The 7330-nt window shown below is 32.9% G+C and overlaps 1 long non-coding RNA gene across 2 annotated transcripts; it reads left to right on the forward strand.

Moving 5' to 3' along the window:
* The first annotated feature begins 2281 nt into the window (after positions 1 to 2281).
* LOC139873439 (uncharacterized) lies at positions 2282 to 6250 on the forward strand. Of its 2 annotated transcripts, none has more exons than XR_011767342.1 (5): positions 2282 to 2544; positions 2674 to 2707; positions 4285 to 4545; positions 4846 to 5325; positions 6020 to 6250. It is a non-coding gene; the product is annotated as an uncharacterized lncRNA (long non-coding RNA). The 2 variants fall into 2 exon arrangements; XR_011767343.1 differs by having other exon boundaries at positions 4417 to 4545.
* The last annotated feature ends 1080 nt before the right edge of the window (positions 6251 to 7330 follow it).

Raw genomic sequence — 7330 nt, forward strand, 5'->3', positions numbered from 1 at the left:
TCAAATCAAAAACACGAATTTAGAGAAATCTAGAGTTTTAGAAATGTTACCCAAACGAGATGAAGTTGGTATCAAATCGTAGAGGATGATGAGAGGATCAAGAATATGTAGTCGAATTTGTTGTGAGCTTCCAAGATTGAATTTAGATGATGAATGAATGGAATGGGTTTGTGTGTGTGTTCTTGAGATGGAGAGAAAAGAGATGAGGGAGGTGATGGAATGGATGAATGGTGGAAAAATGGGTTGACTAGTTGACCTAGTCAACTAGTTTGCCCATTTGGCAACTCCGGTCCCTCGAGTTTCAAAGCGGGTGCGGGATTTATCCGATCGAATATTTTTAAAACGCAAGTTAACGAGAGATGTTATAATTAAATGACGGAATTATTATGAACGTTAGTCAACGGAAACTACGAATTTAAATAACGAAAGGTATTATTTAAAAGAAAAAGACGGTGTTAAAAATAAATTTAACGGAAAAAGGCGGGATGTTACAGCGGTGATGGTGTGTGGATGAAGGCGGTGGTGGAAGTGTGGAACGTCAGTTTTTTTGGGGAGATTTAGAGAAGGTTCAGGAAGGTGAGGAGAGAATGGGTGAGAGGGTTTTTATTTGTTTGGGGAGATGTCGTTTTTGCGGGCTTTCCAATGGCAACGACAAATATTCGGGTGCCATTTAGTGATTAAAAGAAATTTTTCCCTCTACACAACTAAACATGTTTTAGGCAATGCATAAGTTGTATTTACATTGTAGCATAAAAAATTGAGGGCGCAAGTATCACTTCGTTATAAAGGAGCTAATCAGAATATAGCCACTTCCATGCCTTCAATCATGAATATCGTGTGAATACACGGTTTTAGTGAGTTCGATTATGTTTTTGCCTTATGTTTTTCATAGTCTATTTTAAACCAACTTAATACAAAATCACTTATTTAAGATGATTAACTAACCAAAACTTTAGTTGTAAGCGCGAATTTAGGCCATAACCATCTCATGCCATAAACTATTTATGTTTATTAAAGTTGATATAAAAAAAATGGGATAATGATTCTATATAGTACAGAGTATACTAATAAATTTAAATTAATTTAAATGAGACCTAAATAAGCATTCTCCACAAACAAAACAACGTGTTTGGGGCTTTGGGCCCTGGTGTCTCACTATCAAATACTCCGTAATATGTATAGAAGTCTCTAGTTGGCCCACAATACAAAAAATATATAAAGAAACTATAATCCCTAGAAAACTCGTATATTTATGTCCGGCGATCAAGTTACTCCTGCAAAACTGTTTGTCCTTGTCCGGTGATAAATCCTTTTCTTCACCGGAGTTTTGATACCCATATCTTCTTACTTCGGGTGAGTACTTTTAGTAGTTCTTGATATTTGTTTACGTCTATAATTATTGTTATTTATTGCTTATAATAATAATAATACAGAATTTTATTTACAATTAGTTGTTCTATCTAAGTTTACAATCTGTTGTATGCGTCTTACTATAAAATCTCTATTCTAATTGTGGTTCATTAAAGTATAAAATCCAATATTATTACGTATAAATTCAATTGACATTGAGTCAATATCACTTATCACTTAAAGAAATTACAATTAAGTAAATCATCATCGATTCATCGCCCATCCTCATGATGTAGCAAGTTTTCATTAGCAGCACACTGGAAGGGTGATAAACGATCATGGATGAACTGTTTAGGTCGCACACATTTGAGTAAAAATATATATCGGCCTTTCTAAATTGAACAAGAAAATTTTGTACCTTTATCCATTTAGGTAAGGTGATGTATAAGGTCGTAATTAGTACACCGTAGTACATGTTATGATTATATGTGAGAAGAGTGCGTTGATTTGTAAGAATTTATGATAAAGCTTGTATGCTATATTATTAGCATACAAAAATGCTTTTCAAAAAAAATAAAAAAATGCTTTTCATAAAAAAAAATTAGCATACAAAAATAAATTGTAGATTAAGGGTTTTTTCTTCCATTAAATAATTGTAGCTTAACCATGGCTTTTATCATAAGTTGGAGGTTGTTAGGTATCTAAATTTTTGCATGTCTAACCCTTGTTATCAATTGTCACCACATCAAATCGGGTCTATTATGGTGTAACACTCCGACTTTCAAAAGAAATATTATGGTGTAACCCCATCCGGAATTCTGTCGGTCTATTCACCAAACCCCCAAAACCGACATCTCCCCTCACCATTCAAAACTTCTCCACCGCCGATTAAAAAAATAAAAATAAAAATTCCCTGCTTCGGGCCAGCGACCGCCTCCGACACCTCTCATCCTTGCGCCGTTTCTTCTCTTGAACGACATCCAAGCCACCAACAAAATCACCAACGCCTGCTTCATCGGTTCATCCTAACCCTTCCTATTTCTTTTAATTCTGCTGATCCACTGAAATTAGGGTTCAACCCTTTATGGGTGTGCATGTTGTCGGGAGTATTTGTGGTAGTCGGATATGAAAGAAATATTGCTGGATTCCTCAAGTTGATACCATTTTAAGTTAATTCTATTTCTTTCGATTTTGGTATGTGTTTGGTTTTATTGGTTATAGCATGTTGTTAATAATTTTCAAATACAAGTAATGAAGTTGTTATATCTGGTAGTATTTGGATGGCAGTGTTCATGTTGTTAATTTTTTTTCCTGTAATTGCAGGTTTTGATTGTTTGTAACAGCAGTTAATATATAGGTATGTTGCTCATCCGTTTTCCTTCTCTTTTTTTTTTTTTTTTTTTTTTTTTTTTTTTGCTCCGGTAAATTATGATCTATTATCATTTTAATTCGAAATTTTCATTTTTTATCGTGTTATTTGTTGTCTTGCTGATTGTTGGCTGTCTCATGGTGTGTGCATCTGTGGTTTTCGTTGTCAATTATTTGTTTCTATACGATCTCTGTTTTTGGATGTGTGATATAAAACTTCTTTATAAAATTCATACTTCATTTAAAGTGAATAAGAACTTCTATGGTTCATCCAATTGATCTTAAGATAACAAAAACCTTGGAGAATAGGATGTTCAACTATGCTAATGAGATGGTCATCCATTGTCGAGATGAATTATGCATTTTATTTTATTCAAATTATGTGCCTGACACTGTAGTCTGGATCAACGTTATGTGCATATGAACATTTATCATATTTTAACTCTATCACGGATATCCTCAATCGAGACCAATTATACAGTGTGGTTCCTGTACGTTATTATTTTAGAAAGATGGGGTCAAAGAGTGTTATCTGTACATATTTGAATGCAGATACCTCTCTAGATTGTTCGTTAAAGCAGCTGTTAATGTTATCTGTACGTTATTCTTTTGATGTTACCTCAGGTAATTAGCTTGCAAACACATGCTTTTAATTAACACAAGTATTAATGGTTGTCTTATTGTTTTACAAAAAGCCTTTTAATGATTTTAATATGTTTTTATTTCAAGGTTTTAGGGGTTCATTTGACTTCATGTATTATTATGTATATGTTTATGTTCATGTGAAATGATTGAAATGAAATTGAAATTTTTAAACCGGTCAAAATATTTGTATTCAAACATCGGTAATCTAGACTTAAAACTCCTATGTTTACCCTTTTGATTTCTGTTGAATCAATTACAAATGAAACTAAATTGGGACAATTTTGTTACTCCTATGAAGTTGTTTGAAAAATGCCCGATTTATTCCATTTGTACTTGATGTAGCCATTTGGATATTATAATGTTAAAATCCTCTTCGGTGTCCATTTGGTTGAGTACGACCCGTTTGACCAACTGGGTGCCAAATTAGGTATTTATTAATTTAGATATGTCCCATATGTTGTATTAAGTAAATTGGCAGGTTTTGGTTTTTTAAAATTGAGTTGAAGGTGCATTTTGGTAAAAGGGTAAGTTTTGACCTATTTGGTATAAATGTCAAAAAATGATTATCGGGCCTACTTTGTGGACTCACAAAATAAAAATGAGTAAGTTTTGGTGAAAACTAATATTTGGGTTACGAAGTAGACCTATCAAGCTTCAAAATGGTATACAATATGTATGGGTTTGTCAGAGTATAAATGCGTTTTAAAGTGTTAAAGTTGTATAGTGAGGTTGTACGGTGTTGAATAAAACAGCAGCATAGCAGCAGTTACTGCTGTAGCAGCTTGGTGGTCTATTTTTGTAAGTCAATAACTTCTAAAACAATCCAACTCATTCATTCATATCACACAAATAACAGCCATACATATTTTGTTGCTCATAAATTTGCCAATGGTCCAAACATCCTTTCTATTTTGCATATAGGTCTAACAATGCTTATGCTTGGATAAGAATGTTCTTGCGCTTTTTAAGATCATCATGTGCTTGCTGATGGTGATATCTTCTCTATGTAATGCTCACTTTTTTTTTTCAAACAATGCCACTGTTGTCGTCTAGATTGTGTTTTTTGCTGTTTGGATTCCAGTGAAAAGGTGTTTCGATATCTGTTGGCCATAATTCTTCTGCTTTTTCTCACCCGACGTGATTGTATCGTGCCACATGTACTACCGAAACCTACAGTTGAAGGTATTTTTCATATTGTGATGTAAATTTTATCATTTTGTTAAACTTATATTTTCCCAATTAGTTGTATTCGGTGGTTTCAATTCTTTTGTAACACATCAAACTTATGGCAACTGTTATGTAATGTTTTTTTTGGGCCTTTTATATTGTGAGTCAGAATATGCTATTATTTTGTCATGTCTATTGGTTGGTGTTTTGTGTTTTGGTTTGTCATTTTGAATTTATTGGAATGTTTTCTATATATGATATTTAATGGTGCTCTTTTATTCTAATTTCTATATATCGGCCTCCTTCATTTTGCAGGTGTTACACAATTTATCGAGATATGGGTGATGGCAACTGTGATTGTCGTTATTGTGGTGCTGTTTTTTCGTACGTAGAGCGGTTAAATTCGAGTTCTAAAGCTTCAAATTATCATCGTTGTTGCAAAAACGGTTCGTATATATTTGCCACGAGAGAATATACCACCGCAGCTAATTATAAAGTTGTTAAATACTAGGAGGTATATGGATAATTTACGTGCATATAATCAGATGTTTAGCATGGCCACTTTTGTTGCTCAAATAGACGAAACTTTCAATAATAATAGGGGTCCTTATGTGTTTAAGATAACAGGCCAAATTTACCATTGGGTAGGTTCTCTGTTTCAACATCAACGGCTAACTATTTTCTTTCAGTTTGAAGCGACAACGTCATCGAACCGACTTTATGAAACGACCATGCAACAGCTTCCGCATCCAGTCATTACTGCTGTTAGCGCATGTTGGTTAAAAGAAAACAAAGGTAAACACATTTCCACTTATGTACCATCTTACAAAATCTATTTCAAATATGTTCAATTATGTAAAGTTATTCAGGATAGCTCAACTACAACATTCCATTATTTAAGCAGCTGCACTTTGAACACTGACATAAACATAATATTCTGTAATAATTTCTTTGTTTCATATTGAGTCACAAAGATTTCAATTTTATATGAATTTGGAATATTTTGCTTAAAATGGATACTTAACTCATATGGGTCATACACGCCTATTTTGACTCATATGCGTAATTTTGAGAAATGAAAGTCATCAACACATCTAAATTGTCATTATAGACTTATGATATCAGTTGGGTCAGCCCAGGTTGATTAGTTTGGATTTTGAGTCGTCAACAAGAAAGTTTTACCATTTTAGTAAAAGTGTCAAAATGACTTTCGAACCTACTTTGCAGTCTCATTAGTTGAAAATGGTTAAGTTTTGGTAAAAACTATTAGTTAATTTGGAAGGTAGACCCGACAAGCTTCAAAATGGTATATTATATGGTTGGGATTGTGGAGTATAAACGGGTTTTAAATTGATGTCGAATAAATTTCGTTTATTAGGCCATGCAATGAATTAGATTATTTATCATTAGATTTTCTCATTATGTAAACATAACAATATGAGGCCAATAACAAGTCGGGATCTTGCAAGCTTGATTCTGTTTTTCCCAGGAACACATGTTTTCTCGGCCAGGTGTTTGCAACTACACGTCTTTTAGGTCCGTAGATTGGTTGAGTTCTGTCCTTGAGATCAATGGAAGTTAAGATACTTCGTTAACTGTAGTCGGTGAGTCCAAAGAGAAGGTCTTCAATCGTTTCATTGTTTTGTATCCGTTTGTTAAAAGTTTGATTAGGTAATCAAGATATTATTGTTTTTGATTTTTACGTATCTGTTCGTATCATGTTTTTTTTTTGCTTAACGTTTTTTTTCTTTCCAGTTTTATATTTCCATAAGGTGTATGTAAATGGTGAATTGCGTGACAACCATTTTGTGTAAAATACGATCGGACAATAAAGTCGTAGGCACTTTTGGGTACGAAAGATCACTAAAACGCGACCGCCGCAACGCGCGGCCCGTTTCAACACTAGTTATTATTATTATGTGACTTATGATGATTTACGATTGAATAAATTATAGTGTGCAAAGTGAGGCGGTTAAACTAAAGGGGCTAATTGTGCTAAGTTTGAACTGAAGGGGTTATTAATGGAAAATGATAATACTTGCACAAAATCTAGAAATGTCGAGATCCTGGATTCCTTTTTAGACTTCATTATTTTATATTAACCATTTTATTTTATTTACCAAAAGCATTAGAAAGGAAGAGACGGAGATGCGATGGTAGTGAAGAAATTAAAAGGGGTTTAAATCAAACTCTATAATCATCCATCCATTGTTGTCCTAATTCTAAGGTACAAAATTATGTTAATTTGTTATTTGAGTTGTTAGGGTTGAGGTTCATAAACCTTAACCATATTTTATTTTTTTTTTGAAAAGCAAGATAGATTAAAAAAACATTACGAGCCATATAAACTGGGGAAAATGGGATGATAGGGATGTACAATAAATATGTGTATCTATGGTTGAAGAAATAGTAAGACTAGTTAGGTAAAAGTTAGGGTTTTCATATCGACCCTAATTAGTAAAATTGGGGAAAATAAAATACGAGTCTCTGATTAATTTATATGTTTATAAACAATTGTATCTAGTCAATATAAGATGAAATGGAAGTTATATAGTTGTATTAACAATTGAACATGAACCTTAATTGGTTAAATTAGAGGGATTGGATAAAATGAATAAAAGAAATGAAGTTAGTAATGCATACATGAACTCTCTTATAACTTATAAGAGTGTTAAATAGTACAAGGTTGTTGAAATGAAATTTGTAAGAGGTAAGCAATACTAAACTGAAATGTTGAAAAGTAAAAAACTTGTTAAGCTTTATTCTTAAAACACGATAGTTAGTACTGTAGTAGCTAATT

The sequence above is a fragment of the Rutidosis leptorrhynchoides genome, chromosome 10 (assembly GCF_046630445.1).
Source record: "Rutidosis leptorrhynchoides isolate AG116_Rl617_1_P2 chromosome 10, CSIRO_AGI_Rlap_v1, whole genome shotgun sequence".
Taxonomy (NCBI): domain Eukaryota; kingdom Viridiplantae; phylum Streptophyta; class Magnoliopsida; order Asterales; family Asteraceae; genus Rutidosis; species Rutidosis leptorrhynchoides.